The sequence below is a fragment of the Grus americana genome, chromosome 3 (assembly GCF_028858705.1).
Source record: "Grus americana isolate bGruAme1 chromosome 3, bGruAme1.mat, whole genome shotgun sequence".
NCBI classification, from domain to species: Eukaryota; Metazoa; Chordata; class Aves; order Gruiformes; family Gruidae; genus Grus; species Grus americana.
The window spans coordinates 77,624,992-77,649,286 of NC_072854.1; the positions used below are offsets into that span (position 1 = coordinate 77,624,992).

General features: G+C 43.4%; 1 long non-coding RNA gene across 1 annotated transcript in view; it reads right to left on the reverse strand.

Moving 5' to 3' along the window:
• LOC129205123 (uncharacterized) overlaps positions 1 to 22,529 on the reverse strand; it is a 56,757-nt gene extending 34,228 nt beyond the window's left edge. Inside the window, exon 1 of the long non-coding RNA XR_008576613.1 lies at positions 22,240 to 22,529. This is a non-coding gene — a long non-coding RNA (uncharacterized LOC129205123). The remainder of the gene's footprint in view (positions 1 to 22,239) is intronic.
• Between the last annotated feature and the right edge of the window lie 1,766 nt (positions 22,530 to 24,295).

Consider the following 24,295-nt stretch of genomic DNA (forward strand, 5'->3'; position numbering starts at 1 on the left):
AGAGATAATTTTGCAGTACATATAAAGCACTGAAGTACTCGGAAACGAGTATGCTACCATCATTCACATAAATACAACAAAACTTGTAACACAGTGCAGCCTTTGCAGTCCTTTCTTTCTAAACATTTGATAAAACGCAAGTGAACGTACTCTCTATCAACACTTCCCTAATCTTTACCTATAAAGTGAAAAAGTCCCAGATGGTTCAATACTTTTTAAAGTTATTAATATTTTACACAAGTCAAAATTAAGAGTCGTATCTCACGATTAAAGAAATTGTCTCTCAACGGTGACTATGTCGCTCCAAAAATAATTCGATGCAGTATTCCCCCATTAAGTATGGAGAAAAGTGTTTCCTTTAGAAGAGGAAATTCTCTTGAGGAGGTTGTTTTAAGATAAATAAAAGTTCAGGATGAAGCCAGCAAAAGGTGTGAAGGATTTCGCTTTGATTTCCCAGCTTGTGTATTTGGGCTCAGACACAGACTACATTTTATGCACATATTAATAGGATGCTAATAAGCCTACAACTCTACTTTAACAGGGACCTGTAGAGACAACCCGATATGTGGCACCAGCTATACTAGCCGTCTTAAGCAGAAGATTTATTTCCCTCTCACGCAGGGCGAGAATCAGACTAAGTATTTTTAATCACAGGTTCGGACAAAAACATCGTGCAAAGTTAGACTATGCAGTTAAAGTAACCTTCAAAAGACCAAGATAAAAGCCAAGCCTTTTAGAGTAACTAGGAGCAGCTTTTACTCTTCACTGGTAATCTTATATGCAAAGTAAGACCAGTCAGTTGCAAGCCTGCTTAAATTACTGGGTCATGAAAACAATCCGGCTATCAAAATCATGGAGCACAGAAACCGGCAGCCTGTATTTAAATAGCTTGCTACATCTCATAGAAAACTTTGAGAGAGATCCTATTTAGTTTTAAACTTCAGAGATATCTCAAAGTTAAATCTTTTAGGTTTTTTAAATAACACCTGCAAAATTTATAAAGGAGATGCAAAGAAATAAAAATTAGTAGGTAAGAATAATCTCAACCATGTGTATATCCTAGTTTATGGTTACCCTTCAAATAAAAACAATCTGGAACTTACATCCAGTCATATCTTAACAATTAATTTAATCACATATTCAAACAAGTCTTCTGTACATGTTCTCCCCCAAAACAACTTTGTTTTTCACCATTTCAATTTTTTTCATATTTCTTGAACAATACGAACAGATTAGAACAGATTTGCTTACATCATCAGCCACTAGAAATGTTCTTTTGCTTAAAATTCACACAAAAAATAGAAAAAAGAAAAAAACCAAAACAAGTGATTTCCATTTCAATTTAAAATAAAAATCCAGGAAAATACTAAGATTTTTCTTAACTTGTTGATGCAGAAACTTTTCCCTTGTATAAAACTGTTCTTTTAATGCAACTAAAAAAAATAATAATCATAACACAGATTTTTGTAGTTGTTTAAAAAAACCACTCTATATGACTTAAGCATTTTACAACTTTTTTTTTTTTTCTTTTTCAATATATATTCATATTTCCAGCCTGGTCAATTGGCCAGCACGTTTGTGGCCAGACACTAGTAAAACTGTGTCAGATACCTTCTCTTATCCTGGGAAGGCTCTCAGCTTTAAACTTATTTCCTTCAGCTCAAGGTTGTACTGACAATATTTGATCTGTTTGATTGCAGCAGCCAAAAAAAATCTGGACAATTGTAAACCATTACTTACTCTTATTTGTCAGCTTGAAGACAGTCTGGCAGCCTTTCTATTTTTAATGCAAAAGCCAATAAATGAGTACAGTTCTGAAATTACAAAGCAGTTTATAAATTTGAATGTTGGCTAATACAGGATTCCTCTCCGCTGCCCCACCATTTCTACACGGTGAGTTTCATCTGTTCACTCAAGCCTGCCGGCTCAAGAGCATGAAAAGCGAAGAATCAACGTGCGACCCGAAGACATCTCATGACTGCTCTGCAGACGATTCAAAACGCCCTTGCATCCGTGCAATTGACTTCAAACGACTCTCATAAAAGTAATCAAGCATATTCTGAAAGGAGACACCCAGCACTACTCCGAAGGTGCTGTTCCTCACGTACGTGACTGCAGCCATCACGGCACAACGGCCTATGCAAAGTTGTTCTTTTTTAAATCTCGCCTGCTGACATGACCACCCTGCTGCAGAGAAGTCTCTCACCCTCCCCTCACTGGAAGTCCAGCTTTGAGAAGACACGTCTGAAGGTCCTGAGCTTCAGGCATCAGGTTTTCTTGCAGAGGGAGGAGGACAACCCTAGGGGACAGCCACAGTATCTCAAGTGCTGCGATGCTTGTGTGACTGGTTATAGTTGCATCCAAAGAATAGCAACAAGTCAAGTAACTACTGGTACCTCCTGCAAATCTACTTTGATTTCCTAGTTGTATGACCTAAAAAGCCAGGGTGCAGGCTTAAGGGAGGAACATTTAAATCTTCAGAAAACAGGCAAGCCATAAACCAGAGATCAATCAAAAAATACAGGTTGCATGTAGAGAGAGATATATATACACACATACACGTGCTGGTGTAACATACAAAATACATACAAACGCACTAGTGGTTGCATTCTGTACTGCCAGCAGTGAGATGTGAAGAGCACATGTGCCTGCAGCACTTGGGCAGGAGTCTTCCACCACTGTGGATGTCATTCAGACAATGCTCCCAAACCATCTTGCCTTCCTGGTTCAAGCACTATCTTTTGAAACCGGTACAGTCTTTATCACTCTCTGCCTAATAGCATCCCTAACACCACGATGCCCGCACGTGCGAAGTCGAGCCAGGTTTCTCCCAATGGCTTGCCAACCATTTGTGCCACCTTGATGGGCTCAGTTCACATTCGGACATGTGGCAGCTGACAAAGAGCACGTGGCAGAGACAACGTTTTGTTCATTTAGCCTGACTTAACTGAGTCCACCTAAGCAGTGGCTGAATGTCTTGTGAAGAAGGGCCCTAGACATTTGAACTATTAGGAAATACACATTATCTGTAGGAGATGCCAGTGCCGCAATCAAAGCTGAAATTATAGCATTTCTGGGTAAACACAAGCTAATTTTGATCTCTGCTGTCATGGACTCCAATAACAGAGCAGCTGCAGCAATTCCACCATTAGGAAAATTTGTAAAAGCTTATCTGGACCACAGTGATATATCTTACCATCACTAGCCCCAACCTGGGTCCTGCCTGCTGCCTCTGACCAGACCTGACACCTAAGATGATCACCTTCCTCCATCAGCCCGCTCGCAGCGATCTCTCTCGGTGTCAACAACACACAGAGCCCACCCCGAGGTGGTAACAAAGCATTGCCTTTGGGAAGGTGGGACTCTGAGCTAACCTTGACAAATTCACCCCACAGCACCTCAGGACAACTCAAAGTTTGCTTAACTGCCCTGACACAAAAACGCCTTTTTCACCAAGTGAAGGCAAAACTTAGCCACCCACAAGAAGAACCTTAAAGGGTCTGGAAGCAGTAGTGACAACTGTATTGTTCTTCCTAGGACAAAAGTAAAGAAAGAAAGAAAGAAAGAAGAAAAAAAGGAACCCCAAGTTACAACAGCTTAGCTTATTTGATCTGGGGCTTTTTAGGTTTACAATAATAAGCTTCCTTTCACTTGCATCATGAAAGTGCCTTTTTTTTCTCATCAGACTAGTGGATAAGTGAAAACCACAAATGTAATTTTTTTCTGTGATAACAGTCCATATTTTAAAAGCTAGATATCGTCAGGATATAAAAAGGTATTTTATACAATTTCTAGATTTTAAAACCTGGAGAGTAGAAGAGGAAGCATTCTTCATTATTTACAAATTAAAGCCCCTTCTGTTTGCAGACCACCTTCTTTCTCTGATTTTTCTTCAGTTTTATTTTTCAAAGAAATTTCAATCTAACATTCAAACAGAAAACCAAATCTCAACTTTTCAAACTATTCATTTGCCTTACAGCATCCCATAGATGTAACCACGCTTCATGGACCACTGTAAGGTTTGCCTGTGAGAGCTGATGCACTTCGTCTGTCTTGCCCTGCATTGACTGTCACTCCCCTGACTTTTCAGTTTCCCCCCCCATCAGAACTAGGCTTGTCTGAAGATACGAACTGCAACAGACACCTTGCGAACCGGGAGGGAAGGCCAAAGCATATGAAAGATGAGAGAAGCTGCTGGTCTTCGTAGTCTTGAAACGAAAGACAAGAAATTATTAGAACAGGACACTGAAAATAGAAGTTCCCAGCTTCAGTACAAATAACCTCAGCTTCTAAGTTTGTATTTCTGATTTTACCTATTTTATATCAGAAATATAGACTGATCGCATCATTAAGCATGTGGCAAGACCAAAAATAACAGGAAAAGTAATTAGCAGAGTCTGAGTTAGGAATGTGGCACATAAATAGCCATAAAATATGCAGCATTTGAAATACATGCTGAACTTGGCTTCTGGAGGTACCAAAGACTGCCCTGAGCAGGGGTACTGCCCCTCCCTGAGCTGAGGCCAGAACGATGGCTCAGTTCTAGAACGGATGCACGAATACTTCCACTTCTGGCAGCAAACACTCTGTTGACCCCTCTGTTATTTTAAAGAGTAAGCATCACATATTTGTTTTGATTTACTTTTTTTTTTTTCCTTCAGATTCCTCAGGTTGATCAATTATATTTGATGTTACAAAAATTCACCCAAAAAATCAAAAGAAAAGAAATGCTTATTTTTGAAAAATGTATGTACAATGCCTGCAGGCTTAAAAATAAAGTTCAGTTGATGCCTATGAGAAGATTATAAATGTTTGGAAGAACCTATACTCCAAATTAATGTAATTTACTGAGTTAATAGTTTTCCTTTTTTATTTGCCATAATAATCAAGGTAGCTAATTTGAACTTAAGTTTTATTTTCCTAATAAACTGTTGCAAGAATATTACAGAATTAAGAATTTATGTCTAAAAGATTTTGGAATTTAAAACGTTTGTATTTATTTCCTTCCAGAAAGCATCTTAAATCATGTTCTACCATTTGTAATTATGCTCAAAGAAACAAAGGACTGGGGAGGGGGGGAAATGTATTACTCTCAATCTTGTGGCAACCGTGTAATCACATGTTTAAAACACTCCTAATCAATGAAACATAGCATGAAAGACTAGCAGGTTCACATCTTTCCCACCATGTTGCGTGTTGCATACAGTGCTGCAAAGAACTGTTAGGATGTCAAAGAAAAGGACTGAAAAAAAACTCAATTAATCCTGAAGCCCGCAGGCTCCACCCAAACTGCCTTCAGAATAAGCATGAGACGTTCCCAAGTGGCCCGAAACATTGAGAGAAATACCCACTTACACTCTGCTTTAGTTTTTGGAAGCAAGCCTCCAAATTCTTTGATGCGGGGCTTGACTAGACTGGTAGCGCCAGAAAAATACTCCAGGTACCACGGGCGGGCTTTGCCGGAGCACGAATGGAGAGGCAGGATGGCTTTGCTAAAGCGTTAATCAAAGAGCAGCCCATGGAAGCTGTGAGCAGCGGACGGATGAGCCACCTGCACAAAACCACGTGGGCACGGGTAGGAGGACAGTAAGTGACAAAGTCCTGCAAAGTAAGCGGCAGGTGAAAAAGGAACAAGGAAGATATTTATCGCACGCTGGTGGTCCGGTGTCTGCAGTAGGAATGGAATATGGGGGTGGAGTTCAGGATATACATGCATCTCATACAGCCCTGCTTTGACTAAGGTGTAAAAGCAGCATCAGAAACCACGCAGGCTTTGTATGGGTGGAACGGCGCCTTGGAGATGCGCCAATGCCCTGCTGCAGGTACAGCTGCTGCGCCTGCCAGCTCGCAACCGCGCGAAGGCTGTGCTCTACTGGGAGTCAGGTGGGCAGAGCCTTTGCCAGCCAAGCCAGCCCAGCGTCCTTTCCTAGGACACAAGTACAGCCACCACCCTGCGGGACCCACCACCACAAAACACAAAAACCCATTGCTACCCAGTGAAGGTCCAGATCGTGTGGTTACAAGGGGGGAACTCAGATTGCTGATCTTTCCGTTGCAACCTGCCAAGGACCCGACAGACAAATAATGCTGCAGATTTACAAGCAATAGTGAAGCATCAAACTTCCCAGCGCAGGGAATGCCCCTTGCCTTCTCTTCTAGGGCTGTTCAGCTCTTATGTACTTCTTTGCAGTGCTCAGGTGCCTGTGAACCCCCCAAAGGTTCAGTGCAAGATTATTCAGACAGAATATTCATACAAAATACGAGCACCTCCCCACAATCAGATTTCGGTGCTGTGGATGAAGCGCAGCTGTGCCATCACAACACACCACGCTGGGCGGGCCATTACTCCAACAAGCCAGGCTGCTGAAGGCTGCCTGCGGGACGAGCCACCCTTCAAGAACCACCCAACAAAGGCTGCAGAGTTTACCCTGAGGTAAAACACCACAAAATGATCCATTAATAGATGATAAGCTATGGTACTACCTTCATCTTTCTTCCCCTCCCTCCCTAATTGACTTGCAAGGATTGGTCAGGAACTGGTCTATTTTTTCATCGATGTTTGAGTATATTGCTTACATAGTTTATGTACTGGGAAAACGGTACTAGTTCTCTTGAAAAAAAAAAAACAGAAACAAACATGGCCCCAAAAAAACAAACCTCTCCAAGTAACAGCACACAGCATGATTGATTAACTCACTATTCATCTACGGAAACAAACTGAATTTTCAGTTTAAGATGAAAATGGGGTAGAATAAGAACATAATAATATACTGCATACTTTTAGTTATATAATACTCTGTAAAGAAACATGTCCTAGCAAACATTTATAGCAATTGCTTAGAATATCATATCCCATACCCAAGTGAGAGTACATTTTGAAAGGGGAAGATGTAAGATATGGAAACAAAAGCCCTGATAGAACCAGCTTAAAAAATAAACCTGACATTTGGTTTAGGTTTTCTTGGTGGGTTTTTTTTTTCTTTCATAATGAAGTTGAAAGAAACCCAAAACCCCAACATCCCTTCCACCAAATCAAATCCACCAACAATAACAACTACAATAAACCTCAAAACCAAATGCTTGGCTTGGCACAGGAGTGCCGAGTTCGGATGCTATAGCATCCACAGGCTTTGTGTGAGGCTGTTCGGCAAAGCCGCTGCTCACACTGGTAAAACTTTTTATTACAGCTTTCTTTAAACGCTGTGACCAAAGTTTAAAAAACAAAAATGGGTGTAATGGCTTCAGACACCTAGTTAAGCGGCCTGTTTCCCAAAAGTGCTGATGACCCAGGAGCTCCTATTCACTTCAAAGCATAGGATTTGAGGATGTTTGTTGCTTTAAGATTTATGGTCTCCCTACATCCTAACTGAGAGATTCAAGAAATTACAACTAGTAGCTCATCTCCATTAAAATTAGAAAGAAGTGCTAGACTGATTTGTGGCATCTATTCCAGAGACCAACGCGTTCATGTCTTCACAGAGCCTGCCGGAGGAATAACTAGTGTGAAGAAATGGGGATACCCCAGAGAAAGCTTTGCTGAGGGGAAACAGCCTCACCGCAAAATCCGTGAGCCGACAGAAGCAGCAGCGCGTGAGAGAGAGGAGAGGACGAGAGCCGTGTCTGCCTGCAGGCTAGTACTAAACGAACAAAATATTACTCAGCTCACTGCTCTGACTATATTCCTGTCAGTGAGCCAGCTTAACAAGATTTTGTAACAACAGAATCACAAGCTGGGCAATAACAGTCCAAAACAGCGTGTGGAAATGCATAGCTAAACTAAATAACACCATCAGGAGCAAAAACCTTGATGCATATGGGGGCGGAATTCTTACCGGCTAACAAAGCTGTAGTACAGCCAAGCTGAGAGCCCAAACCTACAAAACCTATACAAACCCCCTAACATTTAGATATTTGTCTCCACTGGGATTTCAGAGACGGGCAAACCCCCAAAATAAATGTGTTATTTCACTCGAGGCAGGATTGTTCCCCAGTGCTTCCTGAAAACATGGCATGCTTCACCCGTGAAAATTTTGGAGGGCTTTCTCCTCTTCTGAGGAAAAAAGTAGCAACTGCGAAGGAGTAAGAGTCCATAAAAGGATGCCAGTGTTAGCAACCCGAGTGACAGACAGGAAGGAGATTTCCACAATTGGCATTTGGTGAATTGCAAGCTATAAAAACTGTTTGGAGATCGCTGGGTTGTCTGCAGTTTCTAGGCACAGCAGTTTAATTCTGTCCGTTACTAAAAGATCTTCATTTATTTAATAGATTTATTTCAAAATTTCTTTGCATACTGAATTAAAGCAAGAAAAGGGAACAAATCACACTTCTTACTCTTAGTGAGGTTACATTTTCAGTGACTGCATAACTATAAAAGTGGGTTTAATCTCTCTTGTATCTTTGCATCTATCATTGGAAAAAATAGTTTCTTACTATTGTGGTTACTGTTACAGACTGCCTTCCTTCCACTTTGCCCGATTTATTTTTCTTTTACTGCGCTTAGTGTACGGTCATTTTTTTTTTCTGCTTTTAAATCTGCTTAGTCTTTATTATTATGCATAAATTGCTGAAACATGTATGCATCTATGCTGAAGTTGCACCTTAATAATCCAGGCCCTCAGTGCCCACTTGTCAATTTTAGCTGAACTGGAGATAGAAAATCCTTTCCTGCACCAAAAAAGCTTTCAGAGGAAAACATAAGTAAAGTCTTTCTGAAAACAAATTTCTTTTCATAATTCAAAGAATTTTGTTGCAGTAGAGGTAGGGAAGAGGTTTGCCCTTTCTCTTCATTCAGCACAAAGTCATATTGTAAGAACAGATAGAAATCTTGAGAAATAACAAATAATTTTAAGGCTTAACATGTAGGCATTAGAAGACAGGGGAAAAAAATCTGCTTTCTTTTTTTTTTTCCTTCTGGAGCTGTTAAGTGATACAGCTCCACCACCCCCCTGCTAGGCAATCCTTCTGCAAGGCAATGTCCAGCCGTACGAGTCAGACTTAGACTGTCTTAAGTACAAGCATCACTGCTCCCTTCTGTCGAAGGGAGCACCCTGTTTGACCACACCGGCTCTGCTTAACTAATAACGACTCTACAAAGGCAAGTCTTTGACATCTGCTTTCAAACTGTCGCTCCTAATAGGATTTCTCAGTTTTCTTGGCTATTTTGTTTCTTGCAACAAACAGAGTTCCCTACATGGAAAAAAAATACTAATTTCCAGTAATAGAAAACACGTGGATCCTCCCATGAACACACCAATCCTAATAAAAGTAGTAAATATTGCCTACACCCTTCCTGCTATGTTACCCCTCTGCCCAACATCCTCATGCCCCTCAGCTTCACACCTTTTCCCTCTTTTTGCTGTTCAAGATTTTGTTTGACCCTAAAATCAGACATTGGGACCTGAATTCTCTGCTTTTGAACTTCCCGGTTCAGCAAGTCCCAGTAGCACGCATACATTGTATTTCTCCGCCTGCAGAGATCCCTATACATTTTAAGGTGGCACTGGAGGGGAAAAAAAAAAAAAAAAAAGAAAAAGTCTCTAATTTATGCTTGGCTTAGTGTGTTAAATACATGTATTTTTCATCTTTTATCAACATATGTATATCCTGGTTAGATGGAAAATAAAAGGAAAAGCTGAAGGAGCTTGAGTTGTTTGGCAAGTTGAAACTGTTCAAACTATAAAAGCCCTTTGAAAAGTCATTTTGCTTACTTGTTTTATTGTGTCTTTAAAAGGGAAGAGACAGAATGGTCTTTGATACATACCTACAAAAGTTATCTGCGTTATACTGTTAAAAGAAACTAGTTAATGCAACAAAGAAGATAAGGCATAACTTTCCTTTCCTCAAAGTGTTATGGGGCTCTTAGGAGCAGAAGCATACTAACACTCCATTTGATACAAGTACTGATCGACTACATTGGAAATTGAGATGTTCTGGGCACAGAGCAAGTGAATATGAGCAAAACCCACCGCATACAGAATACTTTAAAAGAATCACAGAACGGTAGGGGTTGGAAGAGACCTCTGGAGACCATCTAGTCCAAGCCCCCTGCACACAGCAGCGCACAGAAGAGTTACAGACCAGTAGTAACTGCTTGAAGGGAATGTCCATAGTCGTGGTGACTTTTTTTCCCTGGGGAAAGAGGAAGGCACCAGCAGGTTTAGTCCATGAACTCTTTTCCTTCCCCAGTTTCTGGAAGCCTCTTTTCTTTATACTTAACTAGAAAGAACCCGGTCGGGAGGCTTTTCTCTTTTAGGTGCTAGCTTGTACACGCTATTGAAAGCCCAGACCGCAAGCAGTATCAGAAATAAGGTGTTTCCCAGCTGCAGGCAGCTGGCGGCTCCCGCCGTTCCCCGCTAGATGGCAACATTGATCCGGCCGTGATTTAGTGACACCCGCGGCCACCCGCGGCCACCCGCCCCCCGGGCGCTTCGGGGACCCGCACGCCTCGGAGCCCGCTTGCACTCCAGCCCTCTGTCTTTTGAGTAACGTTTACACCTTGTTTCTATATGCTGCCCGAGTCTCCCTGAGTTTGGATTAACGGCTGCCTTACTGTACGGAGAAGTGATTTCAGCTACCTAATACTGTAAATAGCAACGTATACTCAGAGATACAGTAAAAGGAGGAAAAGAAAAGCCGTAGGACTTAGCTTCCAGAAACAAAAGTACATTCAAACTTTCAACAGAATAAAAGGCGTCCTTACAACAGTGTACAATTACAAGCTCCGGCTCTACAAAATTATAGCTGTCATACTACTCATGTCACTGTCGTGCAAATGACACGACGATACTTGAAGTAAAGGCAAATCTGTTAGTTATTAGCGAGGCACGAGTTGAGACACAAAGAAGTCAGCTGCTGACTTCCCACTGCACTCTGTTGGAGGCTATATAGTCCCACACAGACATAAACAAAGAATAAAAATAAACAAATGAATTAAAGATACAGGTAGAATAACCACAACTGATCTCAGAATCCATTCTCTTACCAGCTAAACCAAGGAATTAACTCAGTGCTCCACCAATGCAGCAAATCTCTTGGCACCAGGGTACTAAACAGGGAGTTCCAGCCCCTGGGCAACTGAGCCGTTTCATTGCTACTTGATCAGAAATCCTGTAGTGTCTGACATCAGATAACCTGCTATAATGGCATTACCTGATCCATCAGGGCTTGTTTCCATCATACCTTCCTCATCTTCCTCACTAAATGCTGATTTGTTGTTTCTCCTCTTCTCTTTCCCACCTTTGATAGTTCCCTTCTGCTTGTGGTTATTCTGTACAAAGATCAAGCTGTGTCAAAAAAAAAGAGGGGCTGTGCAATTGTGGCAATGGATACCTGCTGGGAAGCTTGTCTTTACCAGTATATAATTCAGACCGTGCTAAAACACATGTATTTCATGCATCTGTTTGAGCATGTAAGTTTTAATTCATAAATACTTTTCATTATGCTACTATCAAGCAATAACACAGGCTAATGAACTACTCAAAAATATAAAGAACTAGTGTAAGCATTGTGTTTCTAAGGCTTTGAGTAACTGATCTAACATGCATGCCTGGGTTGCTACTCCGGGCTAACTTCAGCCAATAACCAGAATGAAGCTAGAATATAGCTGGCCGTAACACACTTTTCCACAGTACAAATACTTCAAAAAACAAGAGCCTGCTTTCTGCTTTTTGTTCTCCGACATCTCCAGTGAACCGGAGTGGAAGTTGTGCGCACTTGTTGACAAGTTAACACACTCAGCAGACACACTCTTCTGCTGTCCAGAACAGAACTGAACAGCCAAAATCCTGCAGGCTGCACCAGCAATCCATGAAGATGTCTTCCTACACAGCCTATAAATCCTGCTGAAATGCAAGGCTTCTTGCGCCATGTGTGATGCAATTAGTGTATCAGGGGCATTCATACCCGGTAGGCAGGTATGACTCGGGACCTTCAGGATGCAGGCAACGGCCGGAGGTCTGGAGGGATAGCCTGTGGCGGTACAACAGGTCTGGTGGCTCACAGGTAGGGAAAGCCTGCCCAAAGTTTTGATACAAACAAGAAGTAAACTCTGTAAGTTGGTTGAGTGTCTGTTGCACATTTTGAAAAACAAGATTTTAATGGGATATCAAGGAATCAAAAATACGAGCTTTTAAAAGTGTTTCATTAATGTCTCTCTAAAACTAGACTGCTCTGGAGGAGCTGCACTACCTGTCAGGTATCTGTCAGACCTTCTCTAAGCTGTAGAAAATGGCACATGTTTCAGGCAAGCACAAAGTGCAGGTTCAGGTTCAGCCCCCGACTGCTCTCATTTTTGAGGTCTGGGTTGCAATGGGTTGTTTAATGGCAGAAGCGCTAAACCAGTCAGCTCTTTGTCCTGCACTGACCTGTGATCTCACCTCTGGCTTGAGGATACAGAAAAATCGGATGTTATTTAGTGAATTCTATCTGCAACATGTTTTTTCTTGGTTTATTGTAAATGGTCAACTGCTCAGCATCCAGCTCTGGCTAAGCCTGATACTTTCCAGGGTTCGCCAAGTTTCTAAGTGTCATTCCAAGAAACAGACCCTTCAGAAAGCATCCTCTCGTCCCAAATCATACACGCCGTAGCTTTTGTGGCAACTCTTCTGAGGTGGTACAAGCTCCCACACCAGCGGCCAAGAGGCAGCACAACCCAGTTAAGAACACGTACATTCACTTGCCCCTAGCAAATGCTATTTGAGATGAAGTCTGAACACATCTTTCTTGTTTGCAGGAGACTGACATCTGCAAAGAAAATAGTTACCATCTCACAGAAATACTCGGCATTACTGAAAATATTCCTGCGCAACTTTGTTTCTCTCTCACTAGTACAACTTGCTGCCATGAAATCTCAAGAATGCCAGTGATTGATTTTGAAAGTTGGTGAATATCTAATGTGTATCTAATAAGCAGCAAAATGAGACAGATGTGACAACAAGCAAAAAGACTGTAAAATAAAAATGACTGACATAGAAAAAGAAACCTTGTTTTGTTTAAAAAAAAAAAAACCAACAACACACCAAACAAATGCACACAAAAAACCCCCCAAAACCCCCACAAGCAAAAAGCACCACTACTTCCTCCTCCCGCTTCTGTGCGAAATCCGTCCTGCTGGCCACACAGCAAAGCACTGCTCAATAGGCACACTGCTCGCAGTGGAAAGAAGCCCGCTTGCATTGTAAGTAATCCTTTGCTACCAAGGACACGAGCAAACATGCATAATCCTGGCGGCTCCCACCCTGCAGAAAGGCCTGCGGGCACCCACGGTGTTGAGAAGAGTGGAAGGCAGCCTTGGCACCCACCTCGCCGCCCTCACCTTCCAAGGACGAGGCAGCAGCAGTGCCGGGAGTGAAGAAACACACCAGTGATACCTTATGGCACTGACAGCGTTTTGTGAGTGAGAGGGCTAGAGACAAACTTAAAATCAGCAGCAATAATTCCACCCATCCCTGTTCTCATCTCATTTTTAAATTCCACCTTTGAAGAATCCTGAGCAGCAAAGCAAAGTAAACCTTTACAGTCCTGCCAAAAGCAGCGAGGGGAATAAGCGCCAGTTACACCGTGGATTCAGATGAAAGTACTCCCACGCTGAGTTAACGCCGATCACCACAGGGATCTCCTGCCTCAGAGAGGACGAGGCGGACAGATGGTGCAGGCGCTCGTGTTCTCCAGAGGCAAGATGATACCACTGAGAATCATGTGGACAGTACAAGATTTACGAGAGAGAAATGAAACCGTGCCACGGACTGAGGTATTTTGTTGTTGTGCCATGTCCCCAAGGTCCTGCCTACTCTTCCGCACATCAACCCTATTTTTCTGTTCCCCCCACCCCCATCTTGCAGCAGCTCCCTGGTGACATCCCATTTGCCTCTTCCCACACAGAGGTTCCCAGCAGCACCAGTCGGAGACAATTCAGCAAGCTTCCTGGAGCTGAGCTCACATCTTTAGTCTGCAGTGGGCACTGACATATAGAGCAGACATACGGGTTAGCTTAGATGAAGAGGGTCTGTTGTGAGTCTGTGGCTATCCACCTATTCCCTACCAACACACTTCTGAAGTTTATTTCTGATCCAACATCAAAAGGGCTTGGAAATAGCGCAGCAAAAGTGCAGACAGCTAAACAAAGCAGCAACTAAACCACCACAAGAAAACTTTCTGGAACAAGACAGTCTAAGACTCCTTTTAAACTCGTGCAACTCACCACCTGCAATGCTTAAGATTTTGTACCCCTTTTTACTGCAAATTTCTACACCTTCTGCAGCACCCGCCGAGGGTAAGTCAGCCTCCAGGCAGGCGAGGAACAACTCAATGGGTGATTGCTGGAAGAAGAGGAAGTACCATAAGCAATACAAGGCTGGCATCACACAAAGGTGAGTTACGCCGTGCAGCACCTTGGCATGCACACCAGGAAAAGCAGAAAAAGTATTCAGCAGATAAACAATCAAATACATACGTTGGTGTACCTGTCCTTCCTTTACGTGATCCAAATTTTGCCCCAAGTAAACACCACTGCCGAGAAGTCGCTGTAAATGTACTGTTAAATCCAAGGGTGAATCTGCCGGTGTGTGCGCTAACGTTCTTAACTGGTTCATCGTGTGTTGGATGAATTGCCAGCTGTACATAAGATACTACGTTGAACCCACACAAACCTACACTGCCTTAGGTCAACATTGCTTCCTTCTTCTGTTAGGTGATGCACTGTCTAACTTTTCTAAAGAATTTAAACAAAGCCCCATATAAAGTGCACATTGTAGTCCTAACCTCAGTACTTTATCATTTTCACACAAAGAGATTTTTGTTGTGCAAAACCACCTGAATCACAACGCACATAAAATAAGGCAAGCGCCTGAATCCATGGCAGTCAAAAGAGGCATACATTTGCAGTGAGGCAACACTTGGCACTGCCCCATCTAGTTTTTAGGCATTCGGCTCACAGACTGGTATTCGCCGGTTCAAGGCAGACACCAAAACCCACACCAATAGTGCCAGACAGAGCCTGGGGCTTATGTGCTGAAGATTTGCCCTCTCACAGGCACACCAATATTTTTCATGCCCTGGCTGCAGAGGAAAAGAAAAAAAAATAATCCAAAAGTAACAAAGAAGTACCCAAGAAGAATGTTTCTCAAATCTACACTTAAATGTTTCACTACAAGTTATCGTAGTTGATTAACTATTGATTTAGCCATCTATAGGAGCCTGGATTCCCTCATCAGCAGAAGCATTTCGCTGTCATCTCTCTGATGGTGAAAACAGCCCTATGACATGGCAGACTTTGAGTCACAGGCTAGTAGCAGCTGCTGCGCTCACCTCCTCTGCACAAAGGAGTTCGCCACCACATCCCCTCACCTTCCAGGAGAGCAACATAACAACCAGGCTGTTGACTACACTGAGCGAGGATATTTTACTTCTCCTCTAAGCCTCCTAGAGAAGGAAAAAAGGATGCACATGCGGCTATAACTCTTCCTTAAGACAAAGACATGAACCAGGTAGAGAGGAATCCTGCTCTTCATTTGCTTTCAAAACTACGTGCTTTCCATTTTAATTACAGTAATCTGACAAGAAACAGTAATCCACAAACAAATTTTCCTTCTACGAATCCTAAACTCCTACCTTCACACGGACACATAGTTTCCCCCGTTGTGGTTTCACCTGGCAGGCAGCTAAAGCAACCACAGTGGGATGGGGGAGAGAATTGAGAAGAAAAACAAACCAAAAAAAAAAGGTAAAACTCATGGATTGAGATAATGATAGTTTAATAAAACAGAAAAGGAAGATGATAATAATAATAAACAATAGTAATAGAATATACAAAACAAGTGATGTACAGCACAGCTGCTCACCACCTGAAACCAATGCTCAGCTAGTTCTCAAGCCAAACCACCTCCCAGCCCACCCCACACTTACATGCTGAGCATGACATCATATGGTACGGAATATCCCTGTGGCCAGTTTGGGTCAGCTGTACTGGCTGTGTCCCCTCCCAGCTTCTTGGGCACCCCCCAGCCTTCTCATTGGCAGGCCAGCATGAGAAGCTGAAAAGTCCTTGACTGCTTGGCAACAACTAAAACCATCAGTGTGTTATCATCAACATTATTCTCACCCTAAATGCAAAACACAGCACTGCACCAGCTGCTAGAAAGAAAAGTAATTCTATCCCAGCTGAAACCAGGATACCCCTGCACACAAAACTGCCCCTAAAAACCTAAGAGCTGTTTTTGAAACTGGAGCTCCACAAGTGAGATAGGCCACAGTTTCACAGAAAAGAAAAAAAAAAAAGGCAAAAAAAAAAAAGGCATTTACCACTCATAGGCAAGCAATAAAAATACCCTTCAGGCAACTCTTCAAACTGTGAAAAGAGACCAAGTTACACAATCTTTATTTGTTCCCTTCCGACACACAGACTCCCCAGCACACAAAAGGCAAGAAAGACCCCATGAGTACGCTCAGGAGGTGAAAGCTTGGGTTTGCCAGCCTTTTACCAGGCACATGGTCAACATCAACCACAACATGTCAAGGTGCAGCCCAACAGGCTGCATAATCAGGTGGATTCTGGCATTTTCCAGTCACCTGTGCAGTGTAAAACCCATCACGGCAAGGCATAACCAACTCCTAGAGACACGGCTGGGCTGCATGAGGAAGAGCAAATCCTAAGCAGTACGTACTGTTGAGATCATGGATAAAAAGCCTGTATGCACACATAAATAAAGGGGGATGCATGAATTACTCCAGACCTAACTTTAGCGTGCTTGACCCCACAAGCATGGTGTGCACGTGTGTGACCTCCTAGGGCGCTCTTTTCAAAGAGGAAAAGCTGAGCGCCGACCTTCCTCCTACCTTCCTCCAAGCAGCGGCACCACGTGCGTCGCCTCGCCTGCCCCACCGGCTGCCAGCACTGGTGGGACCGTCGGGGTGCCAGCGCAGAGCTGAGCGAAGGAAGCGGCTCCATCTGCGGAGCTGGTTTGTCACCCACTACCTGAGTCAACCGCGGGAGGAGCTGGGACAGACCATTTACTTTGGGGTTTCACAAGGGTTCGCCAGCGCTCTCAACTCAGTCCCTGCTTCTGCGAGCTCCAACAGTGCCAGCCTCCAACTATCGCTCCTCCTGGAGATGGTCTTTCCATCCCTGCAGCCTGGCGCTGGCCTGAGCCTGTATCATTTTCCCAGGCACCTGAGGACAGATCGCTTTCCCAGATCTGTTGCCTCCAGCTCTTCTCCTTGTTGTGTTTTAACCCCAACCAGAGGCACGAGAGGCTGGCAGAGCGCGCTGGTGGCGTAGGAAAAGCTGTTCCTGCGGCCACTTCCTGCCTCCTTGTCCCAGGTGGCAGCCGTGGCTGCTAGCAAAGTTCTGCTCCATGCTTCAAGCCGTCATTTTAAACACACTTCAGGCTAAAAAAAAAGCCTTTGGGGGGGAAAAAAAAGCCAAAACCAAAACCACCAACAACTTACAAATTGATAAGGCCTTTGGGAGTGTATGCAGAGTAACAGATTTCCTTTTTAATCCATCATTTAATCAAATACAGAAGACTTTTCAAAAAAAAAAAAAAAAAGCTGTTATTGGATGCAGAAATGCAACAAGTTAAATGTCAAATTCTTGCTGCAAAGCACAGAGAAGTTACAGTAGTAAGTTACACTAGTAATAGTGTACTGAAATGGCTGCACTTTTTTTATCCTTCCCAAACTTTACTCTTGAGAGTAATCAAACTATTTCTTTTTTCACTGAAATTTAAAAAAAAAAAAATTTTTTTTTTTTTTACTTGATGCACACACCTGGAACAGAATTTCATCCCCTCTGGAGTTTGTTTAATGTTTAAAAAAAATAGCACCAGGATCTGGGAGACATCACGCAGTCCTAAATACACAAAATACTTCACCCACTTATACTTTAATCGGGATTAGAGCATAGCCAGGCAACGCTGAAGTACAAATATTTGCCAATAGCCACAGCCAATTGCCATGCCAGAAATATATTAGGCAGGGAAAAAAAAAAAAAAAAAAGAGCAAGCTGTTCGTCTCATGTAAATTTAATGTCAGAATATATTATCTGTGCCTGCACTTCACAACTCAGCATGGCTTTGTGTGGAAGATAAAAAGCTCTGATTTACAGCATTATAAATGTTTGCTAAATGCCTTAATTGCCCTCTCTTCTTTCAAAGCAGCACTTTATTATTAGCTTGCAGTGTGTGCAATGTGAGGCAGATCATTTTTTCCTAATTCCTTATTGACACCTTAAAAATCTGTATTTTACTAATATTCCTTTGAATAAGAAGAGGGTCTGCTTTACCTCGGCATCCAGTGATGAACAGCCGCATTCAGCTCCTCGTTACTATGGCAATATTACGTAGGAGGTATAGAAACAGACTGACGCTTTTATCTTCTCCCTTTGTACTTAGAATATACTCTCTTCCCCCCCTTTATTTTTGAACAAAAACAGCCACAAAGGGGGATGGTGAATCATTCAGAGAATCAAAACAAAGGTTATTTTATTAACTTTGTTGTTATATTAACTGAGGGTAAATTGCGGGGCTATGAATGAGATACAAACACCAAAGACCTTAAGACACGATCTCTCAAACAGTGTTTTCTTTCTTTTTCATCAGGAAAAAAAAAAAATTAAAAAAGCACCAGTGACCCACTCTGCTTGCTTCTCAAGCAAAACTGAACCCCTTTGCTGTTTGGCAGTACCCAGGCAACGGTCAGAGCAGGGATCACTCACACAACTCGCTGTTTCCCCTGGAAACAACTGCAACAGTCAGCGTAGGCATGTTCATCCGCATTAGGTGGGATGGAATCCCACTTTTTACGTGACCTCGACCAAGAGGCAATGGAAATAGGCTGTTGGGTGACTGTTGACAGCACCTCCTCTGTATTCATTTGCTTCTGACAACCAATGGTTTAAGGCTCCCAAAAACACGGAACGCAGAGTAAACTCTTCAGGTGGTCAACGCAATATGAGTAAAATATTCAGTCCTGCTGGGTGCAATCAAGACATTTATAGCAAAACCATCTCGTTTCCATCTATTGCCTCAGCCACTTGCAGAAGCTGTCCCTGGCTGTATCAGCCAAAGCAAACCGGCTGAGCGAAGGTCCCCAGCCCAGCGCAGGCCAGCCGAGCTCACCGGGAGCAGGCGCGTTAAGCAGCTCAGCCAGCTGAGCCGAGGGGGGAGATTTGCACAGCTGGGGATCAGCCAGCAGTGGCACAGCTGTCTGCAGACCGGCTGCGCTGTGCTCCTCCTGTTCTGCTTACATTCTGTATTCGTCTGCCAGAGGTTAGCGATACAGTTATTGCCTGCAAATTTCTTTGCAGATTCATCATTCTGAAATTTGGAAAGAAAAGAAAAAGAACAGGATTGCACACTCCCCACACCCCCCCCCCAAACAAAAAAAATAAACTCTTCAGACTCAAGAAACATACGTTTTAGAATTTCTAACTTGATATACTACAAAAGAGTACTAACACAACATTTCTTCACTTGCAGACAAGAGAGCCATTTGGCAGATGACTTTTTGTAGTCCATGATTCTACGTCCACTTGAGTGCTGCCCTAGACAACCCATTTTTCTTTCTTCTTTGCCCACGAGGTCTGTAGTTTTGACAGCTATGCATTCTTAGTGTATATTTTTGTAGCTTTCAGCATTTTTTAAATAACTTGCCAGTGGAGGTAGACATTCCCGATTACTAGGTTAAGCCTATATGCCATTGGCTTACTCTTCTTTCAGAAATGTCATTAAACCCTTAGAAATAACCTGCAGATTCCAGGTAATCCACAAATTGCAGGATTTTTAATTCCTGCTGGTATACTAACCAGAGTTTATTTTGCCATATTGCTGTAAGTAAATGCAGAAAAAAAAAAAACCCAGAAGGTGGTTAATCTTAACTTTGCAGCAAGGCATTTCCCCTGGGCAGCAGAGAGAAGCACTGTAGAGACATATATTTCATAAGAACACCAGAAAAAGAAAACAAAAAAGACACCCCCAACAGTAAACTATCAGTATGACCCATAACAAGGTTAGCAATAGGGATGTGAATGTCATACCTTGCACAATAAGCTTTCCCAAATATGCCAGGAACTGAAACCCAGTCCAGAAGGTATTGTAAGCATTAACAGGAATTCCGTATTTGCTATTTCATAGTAATTTCCCCTGCAATATCACCAATTTTAATTAAAGATGGTGATCACTAACAGTATCTGGGTGAGACTATTTCCCATTTTGACAGAAGCTTATTGTAAACTCAGTGGGAAAAAATAGGAAGCATGAGATTGAAAGTGGTGGATTAATATTTTTCCTCTATTTGTAATTTAAAGGGATCACTTACTAATGGCATCTTGTGTATTAACCTCCAGATACATCTGCCAAGCCAAATTATTTCTACCTTAAGATGACTTATGTAAAGTCTGCACAAAACATTCTCCTCAACGTTAAAAGCAGCTCAGTGACTACCTATGAATTGAAAAAATACATTCTCCATAGAACAAACGGTTGAATACAGCGACCAGTACAAAATACCTGCATAACAAGTACTTAACCAGGGCATCATAGTGTTCCTTGTTAATGCTGTTTGTGCCTGTGCTGAGGAGTCATCGCAAACTGGCGTGGAGAAGGCACGTCCACGTGCCAGGCAGCCCACTTGGGTAGAGCCACGAAATTCGCTCTCGAGATCTGTTCAGCGCTTCACACGGTGGGAAAATGGTAAGTCCTAAAGACATACAGTCCCACGCAAGAGCCTCCCAGAAACATTTATTCAACTCTTTACTCTTTTTCTCGTTGCTTTGAGACTTTGTACTGCAGGGGTTGAGGGGAGAAAGGGGAGATGGGTTTAGCTCACCGTCAGGAACCGTGGGGGAAGTTACAGCAGTGGCTGCCACAGACAAAGAAAGGGAGGGGGGACTGTGTCATACGAGCATCTATTAAAACGGCTGGATCTCTGTTAAGACCTTCGGATAGCAGGCAATAAGTAGATAAAAATGATCCGACCTCAGACACGCTTCGAAAGCTTTTCATGACCCCGCACTCCCGCGGCGCTGCACTTGCACGGGGCTCCCTCGCTCCCTCCCCGCCGCCGGCCGGCCCTGCCCCCCGCCCCCCGCCGCCCCTGCCCCCTGCCCCCCGCCCCCCGCCGCCATCACCCCTGCGCCTCGCCGGGCCGCCGCAGGGCGAGCGGGAGCGGTACGGCCCCACGGCCCGCGCCGGGACAGGCCACCGCTCCTTCCCAGCCGGCGGCCCCGGGCGCCGCTCCCGTGGGGACGGGGGTTTGTCCCTCCCGGGGGAGCGGCACGGCGCCCGGTGCTGGGCGCTCCGCCCGCCGCCGAGTCCCCCCGATCCAGCCGGTGGTGAACGCCTAACAGCTTTTTTCCTGCTAATTGCTATGAGGTGCTGCACGCACCCAGCGCCTTCTCTTGAGAATCTCGCTTTTATCTGCTCCTACTTCTGTTCCAATCGTCAGCAGCCTCTGCTAGGTTTTCATTTAAAGCACTGAGAGTTTTGTCGCTTAGCCTTGTTCCCACTCGCGTTTTGCTGTTCAGAAAACGTCCTGGCAAAGAAAACGCCGCAAATCTTTTCCCATCCCTTCACTACGTGACTTACCTGATCGGCTGTTGGTACTCCACTGACAGGTGAAACTCAGGCAGCCAAGTGAACGTTAAAAAAACCCCATTGGAATACCACAAATTACTACAATTTGCTCTCTTCTGTGCTAACTGCTAAGGAGCTAATAGCTTCCGTGCTAATTTATTTTTATGCTTAATTCGGAACGGTTTTTTCCTTTTCATTCCAAGCTCAGCTTTTACCAGCACTCAGAAGTGCAATGATGACAGGAAAGATGATGAAACTATTACATTCCTTTAGTTAGAATGCTGAAAGCTGAACATCAGTTGACCTTCACTCAACAGGTCATTTAACCACAATGTGAAACTAATTTGGGGAGTGGAAATCATTCTTAAAGATTTTATTACACCTACCACTTCCACCCAAGATGTGAGCCCTCACAGTAAGAATGACCTAAGGTCCTTATCTCAAGGCACCTTACTGCAAAACACAGACTGATGTTATTGATATCTTCAATTTTATAAAAACAAAACAACTAAGAAAACTTTAAGCCATTCCAGAGTCCTCACACCTTCATCATATACTGGGAAAAAGGGAGAAAAATTGACTTAAAATAACATCCTTCCAAAAAACCTTCAATAACTCTTTCAGTGAAATTAAAAGGGTCTAAAAGCACTTATTTCATCATCTATGCGCTCACCTTACTGTTACCACTCCCCACTCACACCACATCCATTTGCTGGCTTGCTCCTGAAGCTGGGTGGAGATCCAGGCTGGGGCCCATCAGCTGAGCAGCCCTGCTGCAGGCATTCATTCAATTAGTGCCACAATGTTTTCCCCATGTTCTCAGAAGTACAAGAGCTTCGATGAATAACAAACTACCAGCACTATTTCAAGAGACTATTGCTTCAGGTATTCGTCCCTGGGAAGGGAAAATAAACATCTATGTCTTTCTCGAAGGCCAGGTACTGAGCTGCAGTCACTTTGATGCTGCCTGAGCTGAGCAGAAATGGTAGGTAATCAGCATGGCTTCAGGCTCGCCCCCTTACACGGACACCAGCTGGGAGCTCGCACATTGCTGTCACCGGTCCTTGCAAACCGGTGATTTCTCTTTCAGGAAGTATCAAAGCCAAACTTTCTCAAAAGCTCTTCCTCTCTTTACAAAGCCACCACTTAGAAGAGGCTTTTCTTAAGAGAGAAAACAGAATGTGCCTTTAAGTACCTCACAGTAACAACCCACAAAACCAAAAAAAACCACCCCTCAACTGGAAGGCAAGTTCCTGCTCAAGACAGACACTACCCAGCCACTGCTCTTAGGAGAGCGGCCAACAGAGGCTGGTGCTCCCCTCCAGCTGTGCAGGCTCCGTTAGGCAGCCGAGAAGGGCAGGTGGAGCTGCTTGACAACAGCTCACAGGGAATAGCCCTTCTCTAGGCTTTACAAGCATTCTCGGTGAGGAAGAGCACAAAAGAACCTAACAGCTGGGCATCAACATGCTCTCTCCTCAACCTTGAGGAGAAGGTGCACGCTAATTGCGTCAGTGGGGTGGGGAAGTTGAGATTTGGGCTGGAACCCCAGAGTAAACCCAGCGATACACAGGGCTGAGGCTGTTCACTTAAAGAAACACGAGCTTCAGCTGTGTCATGAGCTTCTCCAGCCTTGCTCAGAAACAGCAATAAGGCCAAAACCATTTATTACCTACCTTAAAGAAAAAAAAAAAGAAAGGGAAAAAAGAGACACCCAGAATAACTGTCGTTGTGGTTTTGGGTTTTTTTTTTTCTTTTTCTACTGTAAATCATACTGATGTGTTTGGAAGGGGAAGGGAAACTCTATCCTGAAGCAAGTATTGATTATTTTAAGCATCCATGGCACCAGCTGCTCATACCTCTCTTTCAGCAGCTAAAAGGGTTATGAGTGGGAGACCTAGGCTGAGGCTGCTTGAGGATGGCTTATATATTATATTGCAAAAAGCAAATGTAGCAACTGCCAGGCTGCTGGTTGGTTCTTATGGCAAAAGCAGATCTACGCCACCTGAAAAGTATTCCTGTCTAATCTGTTCATCAGTAGAGAATGGTTTTTACTTATGTCACTGAGGAGTGCTGGCAGCTCCACAGGCTGAGAATCAGCGGGGAGCCAGCAGCGGCCTTACCCACCTCGGGGAAGCTCCCCTCACCTTGCATGAGCACTGGCGCAGCAAGGGACAGGAGAGATGTTGTTTCACAGCATTCCACTTGCATTTTCCAGTTGTGCTAATAGCACCTGGTCCTGAACCCATGACTTGAGTGAGACAGGTGGGGAAAGGCTCAGGCTGACCAGGGAGCGGTGGGACAGGGGTGCTGTGGTGGGAAGTTTCAGTTCATGGCACTTCAGAGGGCTCTCACTCTTTTGGCAAGAAAAGGAACGGTGATTAGTTTGTGATATGATGCCTATTGATATATAATTACATAATGGATCTTAGATAGCAGTAGTGCTATTGCACAAAAACGCAACGACTTATTTGAGGGTTTTCACTGCTGCCTGAATCTCCACAGGCATTTTTGTCTCTTGAAGCCTGCCACTGGGCTCAGACATCAATTATACCACATATTAATGAAGTAAATAAGCAATTTTATTATGTTTAATTTATCTATATTTTTTGGATACTAGAATCCATCAGTTTTCTTTCTATAGAAAGATAAGCTACATGCAAAATTAGCAGAAGTTAATGTTAGTACATAGGAAGTAACTTCCTCTGTCTTTTCTAATATCGCTTGTAAGA